Source organism: Eumetopias jubatus, unplaced genomic scaffold (genome assembly GCF_037043125.1).
Source record: "Eumetopias jubatus isolate StellerSeaLion01/CBP00866 unplaced genomic scaffold, mEumJub1_p1.0 scaffold_9, whole genome shotgun sequence".
NCBI lineage: Eukaryota > Metazoa > Chordata > Mammalia > Carnivora > Otariidae > Eumetopias > Eumetopias jubatus.
Window position 1 is genome coordinate 6,523,329 of NW_028274815.1, and position 14,765 is coordinate 6,538,093.

Sequence of the window (14,765 nt, forward strand, 5' to 3'; positions counted from 1 at the left end):
CTTTCTACTCGCTGAAAAGAAAATAATATTCCAAAATTGTTGTTATATGAAGAGACATTCAAAAAATACAAAGCCAAACCCTCTAGGGAAAAAAAGATTTTGTGGAGATGTGTCAGGCCGTTATCCTTGTATGCTAGATTTCTGGATTTTTGTTATGATCGTGAAATTTGTCAGCATTTTAGATTTATCGTTGGTTGTGATTTTTCTCCATTCTGAATAAAATTTGCCTTATACTTCATTTTATAGTCATCATTTTGTATTCCTTTTTTAAAAGAAAATACATACGCTTTAAACCCCACAGAACCTGGATCTATCCCCGGCTTTGAGAAATTCTGGCCTGTCGAAAATAAGTCCACCTTGCCTACCAGGATGCCTGTAAATGCATGCCTTATTTATCAATAGGGAAGCATCTCTTATTTTAAACCCTAGAAAGAAAAATTATGCATGACTATTTTGGATAACTCTTATCTGGGTTTAGCCTAACGAGATTCACAAAGGCACGAAAGACTGGTTCCATAATTGGAATATTCCCCTAGGTGTCAAGACAGTGAGACACTTATGAGCTGGGTTGTACCCACCCCCAAATTCATTTGCTTAATTGCAACCCCTAGTACCTCAGAATGCAGCTGTCTTTGGAGACAAGGTCTTTAAAGATGCGCTTAAATTACAATAAAGCTCTTAGGCTGGGCCCTAATCTAATATGACTGGCATCCTCATGAGGAGAGGGACAGCAAGGCATGTTTGCACAGAGGCGACCATGGGAAGAAGTAGCAAGAAGGGGGCCATCTTCAAGCCAAGGAGAGAGACCTCAAAGGAAGCCAACCCTGCTGGCATCTTAATCTTGGACTTCCAGCCCAGAACTGTGGGAAAATAAATGTCTGGTGTTTAAGCCGTCCAGCCTGTGATATATTGTAATGGCAGCCTGAGCAAACTAAGACCCTGTGACAGACGGCTGAGGTTCAGAGGGGAAGCAGAATTGCCTGAAAGAAAGTTTAATCCATTCCAAGTTCGACAGAGGACCAGTCCTGAGGGCTGCACCATCTTCTTACCATGGCCCACTCTTGAACTGCTAATGGAACTAAAACCTTCGGGGTGGTGGGCACTTCTGAGACCTCCCTCCCAGCCCCGTCCCCACCTGCCTGTTCCCCAAGCCCTTGGCTTGTCCCCCCTGCTCCCCCAGCGGACTCCTTCCCAGCCCAGGGGCCCCACTCCCTCCTCCCACCCACAGCTAAAGTCCCACACTGAAGCCACCCTGGTATTCTACTAATCCTCTCCAGATAACCCGACACCAGCTCCCAGTATCTCCCCTGCAAATTTCAGAGTCTGGTCTTCTGTCTGTAACCCCACCCCAGCCTGTGCAGGAATGCTCTCTCTGTCCCTTCTTCCAAGTCCCCTCCTTCATTGACCCCCAGAGCCATCCTCTGCCGGCAAATGGAGACCTTGCGGGCCACCCTCTCCCTCATCTATGTTTAGTTTCCAGCCACCAGTCACCACATAAAATTGAAGTCCTACCCATCCCTCTACTCCCTGCTTAAAATGTGATCCCCAAAACAGAGACTGATGCAAAATAAATAAATAAATAAATAAATAAATAAATGCAAAAAAGAAAAAGAAAAAAAAGCCAAGCCTGCAGAAAAACTCCAGAGAAGTTGGTATAACTAAAATATTTAGTTAATAAATGAAACGTCTCCAGTAAGGAGTTAAATTCTTGGCATGTGTTTTTATTTTAATAGTGATCTATGGGGTGCCTGGGTGGCTCAGCAGGTTAACCAGCTCAGGTCTTAACCTCAGGGTCATGAGTTCAAGTCCCGCAGGGGCTTGAATAGTGATCACTATTCATGAATGTCACAATAGTGACAGTCTCCCCAGTTACCCGACAGGATGGCTCGGCCATCTGACTGGGCTTCCTGCCTAGCCTTCACTGGAATGTGGGAGGGGGCAGGGGCAGTCACTGCAGGGAGAGGCGAGGCAGGTCTCTCTTCCAGCTTCCCCTCCTTCTTTCCTGTCCTCTCCTACCTGCCTCCCCCCAACCAAGCCTGGGCAGCTGCAGAGCCTCTCTGGCCTCCACATGAGGAGCGTATCAGCAAGAGGCCATGATAGGGTGATGGGCCAGTCCCTTAGGAGTGTGCAGGGTGCCCTGGGTTGAAACCAAGCACCAAGGGGGCCAGAAGAGGAGGAATGAGAAGAGGCAGAGAGATTATGCCAGAGCCAGGGAAGACCATGAGAGCACATGAAAACTGAGATGGAAAAGGGACCCTTTTGCAGGTCTCCTCACCATCCTTTCTGTTAAGAGGCACCTATGTGTCAGAGGCAAGACTGACCACCCCCTTTTCAGGCCTAGGCTCTCCCCTAAGCCGGCTCCCCCCTGGCTCAGGTAACCACTGCTTGGCACTACACCTGACAGGCTCCTCTTCCCACTGCCCAGCAGGAGGATGGTTGAACAATGAAGCTATAAAAACCCTTAACAATTTAAAAGACACTTATTTAAAAATGAGATAAAAGAGTGTCTCCAAATACTTGTATTCACAGCTACATTATAGTTTCAAAATATGAGAAGGCAATATTTATTTGTAAAGGAGAAAATCTGTTAAAAGAATACAACATTGAGTAAGTGCAAACGCTCCCCAGGGATTTGTATATCAGTCACCTGCGACCTCTCTTTTTCTCCCCCTTTTGTAAAAAAATTTAACAATTACGTTGTTGCTCAACGAAAACTATTCCTGCCACTGAAATTCAATCCAGAGCTACTGAGAGTCACCTGCTCCCCTTTGGAAGGTCTATTACATTTTTACCTCCATAATGAGCAGAAGTGTAAATGCAAGAGAAAAAAATTGTTGAGGTTGCAGTTATGTGAAGCTCCTCATTCACACTCTCCAAGAAAGCAAATTATAGAAACCATGTTTCATCCAAGGGTCAAAATTAATGCAGTCAACCAAAATCAAATATGACATGCGGTGTGGAGAAATCAGATACACTGACACACTGATGTTAGGTAAACAAACTAAGCAAACTTTAACTTACCAAAGAACAAAGGAGTAAAATGATGTTGAAAAAAACACACCTCCTCTGTTAAATATGGGATAAGGTGCTCCCAAGCAGTTCTTTACAAAAGACCACAGATTCACTTTTGCATATGATGCCATTCATACTGAAACAGTAAAAATGTTGTTGATACTTAATATATCTCTGTAGTTTATATAATTATATTAAACCATTGTACTTTCTCATCAGGCTATTTTTAATTTTGATGTAATAGTCACATCAATCTACCCACAGATCCTACCTTCATTAACTATACATAGAGAATATTCCTGAAAATTTTATCATTAAGAATATGACATATTTAGCACCACCTGATGGTAAAAAAGAGAGATGGAAATGGCCCTTAATATTTGAATCATGCAAAGAAAAATTATTCTATTTTCATAAGAGTCTATATATTTTGCAATATTAAACATTTTAAGGATTTTAGCATGTGTGTGACACCAATTTTCTTAGAAATTAAAAATTTTAGAGAAAGTTTCATGTAAACTCTACCAAAATTGTGTTCATATAGAAAATAAAATATAGGGACGCCTGGGTGGCTCAGTTGGTTAAGCGACTGCCTTCGGCTCAGGTCATGATCCTGGAGTCCCGGGATCGAGTCCCGCATCGGGCTCCCTGCTCGGCAGGGAGTCTGCTTCTCCCTCTGACCCTCCCCCCTCTCATGTACTCTCTCTCTCTCTCTCATTCTCTCTCTCAAATAAATAAATAAAATAAATAAATAAATAAATAAAAAGAAAATAAAATATAAATGACATCATTATTTTTTCATATCAAAAAGTTTCATTTGATAATCAAGTTAAATTTTTAAGCCATATAAAATTCTGTATTTAACAAAAATTCTTGAATTGTGACAAAGTATATGCCATGAGAGAGTACTAAAATATTACAGATGTTGCAGCACAAAATCCTTTCCTGAATTTGAATTTCTCTATACTTAAAATATGAATACTTTAAAAACATGATGGAGACCTCCAATTTTAATACAGAAGAGTAGAAAAGGAATTTCTTGCAAAGTCAACCTGCAAGTTTCAACAAAACTCAAAGGCACATGTAATCCCAGAGCAAAGTATATAAGAAACAGGAAGGACTTGACTGACGGTCAAGCAGGAGAGGGGATGCCATGGTTGCAGAAATTTAGACAAGGCTGAGAGGGTAAAAGTCCCAAAGAAAGTGGCATCGTCTGAGGGGCACACCCACTTCTGTTGTTGAGGACAGCTGGCCAAGGTGGGCAGTGGGCAGCTCCTGTCACCTGAGTTTGGTACAAGGAAAGCAGGATATGATGGGCTAAATGGAAAATCCATCAGACCTGCCATATATTCAGGAAGCAGTCTGTCAGTGAGGTGAGAAGCAGCAGAGAACCTGGGCATTATGGGCAGAGTTGCCTCTGAACATTTCAGATGACTTTGAAAGTAAAGTCTGGGAAAAATGCTCTGAAACACAAGTCTCTGTGTCCTATGAAGAATTCCTGCTAATGTGTCCATGGCCCTGCCCTTCATTGTGTTACTTTGCAATTAGCTGAACAAGCTCTGAGGAGTAAGAAAATGCTGAAAACCTACCAAAAGACATAACAATCAAGACTGAGAAACAATCAAAATGAAATGAAAATAAACAAAGAATTAACAAGGACTAGAAAGAAATGAGAGACAAGAAACTAAAAGAGCCAACATATGCCTAACTGGTATGCTCAAGGTGGAATAGGGTTAAATACATATATTTGAATAGTTATGTTAAGAAAACTTTCCAGACATAAAAGATTTTAATCAAAAGACATGTCTCAGGAAAAGCTGACAGAGGCAACAGACATACTGAAAAAAGAAAGGAATAAGTATATTCTATAAAGGAACACTACAACAAAAACACAAATCTTGGGAAATATTGAAAGAAATATACAAATGCAAAAATATCAGGCCACAAAGATAACCTCAAGTAATTCCCCAAAGTAGAAATAATAAGACAAAATGCCTAGATCACAATGAACAAACTAGAAATTAATAATGAAATCTAAAGCCCAAAAAACTAACAAACAAGTCTCTATCACTTAGAAACTTAAAGACTCAATTCATAGTCAAGGAAGAAATCAAAACCAAACTTTTGCTATAACTAGAAAACAGCAATAATTAAAAGGATGCCTAGAAGAAACTATGGGTTACAACTAAAGCAGAGCTCAGGGAAAAATGCATAGTCCTGTATGTATATTAACCAGAAAAAAATAAAAATATATGAGTAGGTCACCCAATGAAAAATGATAGAAAATAGATAAGAAAATAAAGCCAAGAATAATGGAAGGGAGGAATTAGTATGCATAAAATGTGAAAATAACTAGAAAAGTAAAAATGATAGTAATGATAAGTCCAAGAATTTAAGTACATACGTACATCAACTCCTACCTAAGCTAATTTTAACAAATAAGAAAACACAAATAAATAATCTAAGAAATTACAAGGGGAGAAACTTTAGGAATCCTAAGATACCACTTTTCTGAACTTGATGTGACTCTAAAAATCTGAAGAGATTATTTTCTGTAAAATATAAATTGCCAAAACTTATATAAAAATGAAAATTCAAAGTAGATCAATTATTCTAGAGGAAATATGAAAAATTCTTAGTGTTGACAGTTCCCCAAAAGCAGTGAGTTTAGATGATTTGACAAAAGAATTCTATCAATCCTTTAAGAAACAGATAACTCCACTGTTCTTTCAAACTATTCTAGATCAGGGAAAAATAAGGAAGGCTCCCAATCCTTTGCTTTAAACTACTATAACATTGATTCACAACAACAACAAAGATTACATGAATAAAGAAAACATAATTTATGGATATCAAAGCAAAATCCTTAAGAAAATATTAAAAGAACAATATACAACAACCAAGTCACATTAATGTCAAAATGCAAGAATGGATAAAATTTATTGAGTTGATTAATGTAAATCATCATTGAGGAACTTCTGGGGGAGATGACACAGTAGGAGGATCCTAAGCTCACCTCCTCCCATGGATACAACTAGATAACAGCCACATTAGTGTAAATAACCTAGAAAATGACTGGAAGACTAGCAGAACAGACTCTCCACAGGTAAATGTAGAGAAGAGGCCACATAAAAGAGGGTAGGAAGGGTGGAAACACAGTTGGGAGCCAAATGGACCCACAGGACTGTTCGTGGGAGGGAGGGACATGGTGGTACAGAGAGAGGAGACATGCAGATTCCCCACACCCAGCCCCCCAGACGTAGGGGGACTCACATGGGGAAGACAAATCCCCGTAACATTTGACGTTGAAAACTAGATGGCCCTGGCTACATGAGTCCTTACAATCAGTGGTGCTTAGCACCTGGAACTTTAAAATTCAGCGAGCTTGGCTCTGGGAGAGCTGGAGAGCAAGAGGAAAATAGTCCCCACTCTTAAAGAGACAGCTTAACAAACAGCCCCTGCTGAGACACAGGACCCTAGATCCATGGACACCTGCTGAGATACACCCAGCCTAGATACATGGACACTTGCTGGAAACAGCTCTCCACCTAGCTCGCTAACAACACATCCCACCCTGGTGAGCTTCTGTAGATCTGCCCCTCCCAACTTGGCCAGCCTAAGCAGGAAATTCTCAGGCTGCTGCAGGCCTCCTCCCACGGTAGATCAGCATGAACCTTGCTGACACTGTGCACCTTGTCCCTGCATTCCCCTGCAGATTAGCCCCCTCAATATACCCTTGGCCAGAATCCATCCAATGCAGTGCCACAAACTAACAGTGTACAAGCAGCCCCAACAGGGACCAGCATCACTCCAAAGTGACTCCTGCCCCGGAGAGAGGGGAAGATAACCACACACACCAGTCCAACTGCAACTCTAGCAGTGGGGAAGGGTGAGACATCAGGTCTCACTGCAGGACGTGACCACCAACTAAAGTTTCTCAGGGGACAACACAGGGAAAGCACTCTGCAGCTTGGTGATACTGCATCTCTGGCAAACAACTGCCCTAACTCAACTCAAGCCCAAAAAGGCCATAGACTGGCCCGCTAACAACACATGGACAAAGCCAGGCCCATGGTAGGCAAAGGGAATCATTGCAAATGACTGGACTGAAGGCAAATGCAGCCCAGCCACAACAGCAGGGCAAACACAGCACACATAGGCAACACCCCTGAAGCATCAGATTCTGGTGAACAGGGGACATTGCACTGCTGGGCACTATAGGACCTCTTCTTAATAAGGCCACTACTTTTGAGAGCAGGAGACATAGCTGACTTTCCTAATACAGAGAAACAACAGAGAATTAGACAAAATGAGGAGAGAGAAACATGTCCCAAATGCAAGAACAGGACAAAAATCACAGCACAGGAGCTAAATGCAACAGAAATAAATAATATACCTGATAAAGAATTTAAAGTAATGGTCATAAAGATACTCACTGGACTAAGAAAACAGTGGAGGACCTCAGTGAGACCCTCAACAAAGAGACAGAAAACATAAAAAGGAACCAATCAAAGATGAGGAACTTAATAACTGAAATTAAAAATACACTAGATGAAATAAATAGTAGACAAGAGAGAGCAGAGGAATGTATAAATGACCTTGATGACAGAGTAATGAAAGCAATCAAGTTGAACAGAAGATGGGGGGGAAGAAAGAATAAAAAATGAAAATAGATTAAGGGACCTCAGTGACAACATCAAGCATAATAACATTCACATTATAGGGATCCCAGAAAGAGAAGAGGGAGGAAGGGGGGCAGAAAATTTATTTGAAGAAATAATAGCTGAAAATTTTCCAAATCTGGGGAAGGAAACAGAAATCCAGATCCAGTAGGCAAAAAGAGTCCCCAGCAAAATCAACCTGAGGTCCACACCAAAGCACATAGTAATTAAAATGGCAAAAAGTAGTGATAAAGAGAGAGATTTAAAAGCGGCGAGAGAAAACAGTTATATACAAGGGAAACCCCAAAACGCTATCAGCTGATTTTTCAGCAGAAACTTTGCAGTCCAGAAGAGAGTAGCATGGTATATTCAAGTGCTGAAAGAATAAAACCTGCAACCAAGACTACTCTCTTCAGCAAGTATATCATTGAGAATAGGAGAGATAAAGCTTCCCAGACAAACAAAAATTAAAGGAATTTATCACCACTAAACAGCCTTATAGGAAATGTTAAAGGGGACTCTTTGAATAGAAAGGAAAAGCCATAAGCAGGAGTAAGAAAAGTAGAAAGTACAAAAGCAGTAAAATTAAGTATATCTATAAAAATATGTCAAGGGATTCACAAAAGAAAAAGGATGTAAGGGATGACACCATATACTAAAATGTGGGGAGGGTGGGGCACCTGGGTGGCTCAGTTGATTAAGCATCTGACTTTGGCTCAGACCAAGCCCCACATCTCCTTGCTCAGTGGAGAGCCTGATTCTCCCTCTCCCTCTGCTGCTCCCCCTTGCTTGTTCTCTCTCTCTCTCTGTCAAATAAATAAATAAAATCTTTTTTTAAAAATGTGGGGAGGGAAAGGAGTAAAGAATGGGTTCAAACTTAAGCAACCATCAACTTAATATAGACCTCTATTTGCATAAAATATTATATATAAACTGAATGGTAGCCACAAATCAAAAACCCGTAATAAATATGCAAAAAATAAAGGGAAAGGAATCGAAGGCTATCACTAAAGAAAGCCAGCAAACTGTGAGAGACGAGAGCAAGAGAAGAAAGGGACAGAGAAGAACTATTAAAACAACCGTAGAACAAGCAACAAAATGGCAATAAGTTTGTACCTATCAATAATTACTTTGAATGTAAATGAGCTAAACACTCCAATCAAAACACATAGGGTGACAGGGAATGGATAAAAGGCAAGACCTCTCTATATGCTACCTACAGGAGATTCACTTCAGACCTAAAGACACACGCATATTGGATGTGAAGGGCTGGAAAATCATGCAAATGGAGGTTAAAAGGAGGCTGAGGCAGCAATACTTACGTTGGACAAAATAGACTTTAAAACAAAGACTGTAACAAAAGACAAAGAAGGACACTACCTAATCATAAAGGTAACAATCCAAAAAGAAGATACAATGATTGTAACTATTTTTACACCCAACATGGGAGCACCAAAACACATAAAGTAGCCAATAATAAACATAAATGAAATAATACAATGATAGAAGGGGATTTTAACACCGCACTTACATCAATGGATAGATCATCCAAACAGAAAATCAACAAGGAAACCGTGGCTTTGAATAACACATTGGACAAGATGGATCTAACAGATATATTCAGAACATTCCACCCTAAAATAGCAAAATACACATTCATTTCAAGTGCAAATGGAACATTCTCCAGATTAGATCACATTTTAGGCTACAAAACAAGTCTCAACAAATTCAATGCATCCTTTTGTACCACAAAACTGTGAAAGTAGAAATCAACAACAAGAAAAAAAATCTACAAAGAACACAAATATGCAGAGGTTAAATAATATGCTACTAAACAACAAATGGATCAAGAAATCAAAGAGAAAATAAAAAAAGAGATAGAGACAAATAAAAATGAAAACACAATGGTCCAAAATCTTTGGGATGCAGCAAAAGCTATTCTAAGAGGGAAGTATATAGCAACATAGACCTAGCTCAAGAAGCAAGAAAAATCTCAAATAAACAACCTAACTTTACACCAAAAGGAGCTAGGAAAAAGAACAAACAAAACCCCAAACCAGTAGAAGGAAGGAAATAATAAAGATTAGAGTACAAATAAAGGAAACAGAAACTAAAACAAAACAAAACAAAAACCCAAGAGAACACATCAATGAAACCAGGAGCTGTTTCTCTGAAAAGATCGAAAAAATTGATAAACTTTTAGTCAGACTCAGACTAAAAGCCTTTAGCCAGAGAGAGAGAGAGAAAGAGAAAGAGAAGACTCAAACAAAATTAGAAATCAGAGAGGAGGAATAACAACCAACCCCACAGAAATACAAAGAATTATAAGAGACTATTTCAAAAAATGATATGCCAACAAATTGGACATCTTTAGAAGAAATGGATAAATTCCTAGAAACATATAACCCCGCAAAATTGAATCAGGAAGAAATAGATATTGAACAGACTGATCACCAGCAATGAAACTGAATCGGTAATCAAAAAACTCCCAACAAACAAAAGTCCAGGACCAGGTGGCTTCACAGGGGAATTCTACCAAATATTAGAGAAGACTTAATACCTATTCTTCTCAAACTATTCCAAAAAAATAGAAGAGGAAGGAAAGCTTCCAAATTCATTCCATGAGGACAACATTACCCAAATACAAAACCAAACAAAGACACTACGGAAAAAAAGAGAACTACAGGCCAATATCTCTGATGAACATAGATGCAAAATCCTCAACAAAATGTTAGCAAACCAAATCCAACAATATATTTAAAAAAATCATTCACCACAATCAAGTGGGATTTATTCCTGAGATGTGAGGGTGGTTCAATATTCACATATCAATCAACATGATACATCACGTCAACCATATGATCATTTCAATAGGGCAGGAAAAGCATTTGACAAAGTACAAATCAATTCATGACAAAAGCCCTCAACAAAGTAGGTTTAGAGGGAACATAACATAATAAAGTTCGTCTATGAAAAACTCACACATAACATTATACTCAATGGTGAAAAACCAAGAGCGTTTACCCAAAGATTGGGAAGAAGACAAGGATGTCCACTCTCACTACTTTCAGTCAACATAGTACTGGAAGTCCTCGCCACAGCAATCAAACAAGAAAAAGAAATAAAAGGTATCCAAATTGGTAAGGAGGAAGAAAAACTTTCATTATTTGTAGATGACATGATACTGTATATAGAAAATCCTAAAGACTCTGCCAAAAATTACTAAAACTGATAAATGAATTCAGTAAGGTCACAGGATACAAAATCAATATACAGAAATCCATTGCATTTCTGTACACTAAAAATGAAGAAGCAGAAAGAGAAATTAAGAAAATAATCCCATTTACTATTGCACCAAAAACAACTAAGTACTTAAGAATAAACTGAACCAGAGTACCTGGGTGGCTCAATCGTTAAGCTTCCAACTCTTGGTTTTGGCTCAGGTCATGATCTCATGGGTTGTAGGATCAAGCCCCACATTGGACTTCATGGTCAGTGGGGAGTCTACTTGGAGATTCTCTCCCTCTTTTCCACCACCCCCCTCTAAAATAAAATAAATAAATCTTTAAAAAAAAAACTGAACAAATGAATTGAAAGACCTGTACTCTGAAAATTATAAAACACTGATGAAAGAAATTGAAGATGACATAAATAAATGGAAAGATATTCTATGCTCATGGATTAAAAGAACAAATATTGTTTAAAGGTCCATACTACCCAGAGCAATCTACAGATTTAATGCAATCCCTGTTAAAATACCAAGAGCCTGTTTCACAGAACTAGAACAAATAATCCTAAAGTGTGTGTGGAACCACAAAATACCCCAAATAGCCAAAGCAATCTTGAAAAAAGAAGAACAAAACTGGAGGTTTATCATGATCCCAGATATCAAGACATATTACAAGGCTATAGTAACCAAAACAGTATGATATTAGCATAAAAATAAACACATAGATCAATGGGACAGAATGAACAGCCTAGAAATATGCCCACAATTATATGGTCAGTTAATCTTCGACACAGGAGGCAAGAATATGCAATGAAGAAAAAATAGTCTCTTCAGCAAATGGTGTTGGAAAAACTGGATAGCTACATGCAAAAGAATGAAATGGGACCACTGTCACACACCATGCACAAAAATAAACTCAGAATGAATTAAAAACCTAAATCTGAGACTTAAAACCATAAAAATCCTAGAAGAGAGCACAGGCAGTAATTTCTCCGACATTAGCCATAACATTTTTCTAGATATGACTCCTGAGGCAAGGGAAACAAAAGCAAAGATAAACTACTGGGACTACATCAAAATAAAAAGCTTCTGCACAGCAAAAGAAACAATCAACAGAACTAAAAGTCAACCTAGTGAATGGGAGAAGATATTTGTAAATGACATATCTAATAAAAGGTTGGTATGCAAAATAAAAAGAACTTATACAACTCAACACACACACACACACACACACACACACACACACACACACACAAAACACCAACCAAGAAATCCGATTTAAAAATGGGCAGAAGACATGAACAGACATTTCTCTAAAGAAGACCAACAGATGGCCAACAGACACATGAAAAGATGCTCGACATTAGTAATCATCAAGGAAATGCAAATCAAAACCACAACGAGATACTACCTCACACCTGTCAGAATGACTAAAATCAAAAACACAAGAAACAGCAAGTGTTGGCGAGGAAGTTGAGAAAAAAGAACCCTCATGCACTATTGGTGGGAATGCAAACTGGGGCAGCCACTGTGGAAAACAGTATGGATGTTCCTCAAAAAATTAAAAATAGAACTACCATATGATCCAGTATTTCTACTACTGGGTATTTAGCCAAACAATACAAAAACACTAATTCAAAAAGATATATGCATCCAGATGTTTACTGTAGCATTATTTACAATAGTCAGTATCAATAGATGAACAGATAAAGAAGATGTGATATATATGGAATATTATATATATATATATTTATATAAATATATGGAATATCACTTGGCCATAAAAAATAACAAAATGTTACCATTTGCAGGAACATGGATGGACCTAAAGGGTATAATGCTAAAATGAAGTAAGTCAGAGCAAATCTATATGATTTCACTCATATGTGGAACTTAAGAAACAAAACAAAGAACAAAGAAAAAAAGAGACCAACTGCAGAGAACACAAAGATGGTTACCAGAAAGAAGTTGGGTGGGGGGATGGGTGAAATAGATGAAGGGAATTAAAGAGCACACTTACCGTGATGAGCACTGAGTCATGTATAGAATTGTTGAATCACTATATTGTACACCTGAAATTAATATAACACTGCATGTTAACTATATTGGAATTAAAATTTTTTAACTAAAAAAAAATAAATCATCATTGGACATATCAAAAGAAAAAAATCAAGTAATCATCTCCATATATGATTAAGCAACATTTTATATGAGTTAACATCCATTTTTAATAAATGATCTGAAATATAGGAAAAGATAGATGGTTCATCAATATATTAAAATATAACATCTATAAAAAGAATGTCAATTAAGTATGTGTGTATGTAGATTTAATTTGTGTGTGTGCATCAATCCCAAAATTAATATCATGTTTCATAGAGATAAAGTAGTAGCTTCCAATTCAGTCAAGAAAAAGATAGGAATGCCCATTGTCACAACTATTGACATTGTTCTAGCAGTACTCGTGCATCCAACTTGGTAAGAGAAATATCCATTAAGTACGAAAATTAGAAAAAGGAATTCAGATTATGTGACCTCTAACTGGGAAAACACAAGGGATCATTGAAAAACTATCACAAGCAATAAGATAATTTAGAATGATGGCTGGATGCAAATTTTATAGAGAGAAATCTATTGCTTTCATAAGCAATATAAAAAGCAACGATAAGCAACTGTAATGACTAGTTTGACAAGACCCAATATACTACTACAGACCAAGCTCATATTGAATTCCAGCATGCAATCTTAAGTAAAGCAAAGTACTGAACTCTTCAGACATAGTAAGTTACCATTTCTGCCCCCCACCCCAAATATTCTATATGTAGATACATAAGATTATATGTGCACAGCTTACCTACGGAAGGTTACAGAAGAATCACCTAATTCTACTCGCCTCTGAAGGAGGGAGTTCAGTGACTACGAATCAGAAGTGAAGGAGAGGCTCACTTTTCACTGTCTTCTCTTCGTCGTTTTGAATGTTGTCTCATATGCATGTATGAACTGTCCAAAATATAAATAAAATCTCTTTTTTAATCAATAGGAAGGGAATACGTGCTCACTGGCCATGGTTCTCGTTTCGTGATTAGTTCTTAAGGATTCTTATCTTTGGAAAATGCTCATAAAATTCTAGGTCTCCAAACTCACATCTCAGTCACTTGCAAAACAGAAAAGTCACAACCGTTCTAATTGCTATTGTCTTACAACAACATTTAAAGTTGTTTTAAACTGCAAACACAATGTCCTATATTTCTTTTTTTTTTTTTTTTTTAACCACAATGCGTATGAGCATCATGGTATTGTGCTCGTCTCCTCCATTGGACAGCATTTTGCCTTCTTCAGAGCGGAGGTGGGGTGCTCTGCCCGTTAGCACAGCCTGCCTGCCAGGACTCCAGCTCTGGCATTTACCAGCTGGTAACGCTGAGCAAATTCTTAACCTCCTTGTGACTCAGCTTGCCCAGCTGTAAAAGGAAGATGATCGCAGTTTCCTCCTCACGAGTGTGTTGTGAGGATCGAATGAGTTGATGCTTGCGGAACACTGAAAGAGGGACTAGCACATGGTTGGTTTTACAGACGTGTAGCTATGATTATCTGTCAGATTTGTGGGCCCAGTTCAGGTCTTTTGAAAAACGAGTGCCCTCTTTGGTTGCCTCTGCTGAGGGAGACGTGGCCCGTGGTGTACGTGTGGTGCTTGAGTGTTTCGGTCCTAATTCCCTGTTTGTGGTTTCTTTGTGTGGGAAGGCAAGAAAACTGAAAAGTGAGAAACCTGTGCTCTACCTCTGAGTTTGGCACAAAGGGAACCCACGGTTTACAGACTTCTCGTATTTTAAAATTCTCACTCTCAAAAATAAAAACCACTGGCTTCT

At 38.5% G+C, this 14,765-nt stretch overlaps 1 long non-coding RNA gene across 10 annotated transcripts in view; it reads right to left on the reverse strand.

Annotated features, from left to right (window-relative positions):
- The window catches only part of LOC114205935 (uncharacterized), a 227,144-nt gene that overhangs the window by 48,100 nt on the left and 164,279 nt on the right, over positions 1 to 14,765 (reverse strand). For 9 of the 10 annotated variants that reach the window (XR_015768890.1, XR_015768891.1, XR_015768889.1 and 6 more), the window contains 3 exons: positions 13,757 to 13,902; positions 12,923 to 12,974; positions 3,022 to 3,148 (listed from right to left, as the gene is read on the reverse strand). This is a non-coding gene — a long non-coding RNA (uncharacterized LOC114205935). The remainder of the gene's footprint in view (positions 1 to 3,021; positions 3,149 to 12,922; positions 12,975 to 13,756; positions 13,903 to 14,765) is intronic. The other variant, XR_015768893.1, reaches the window with a different exon arrangement.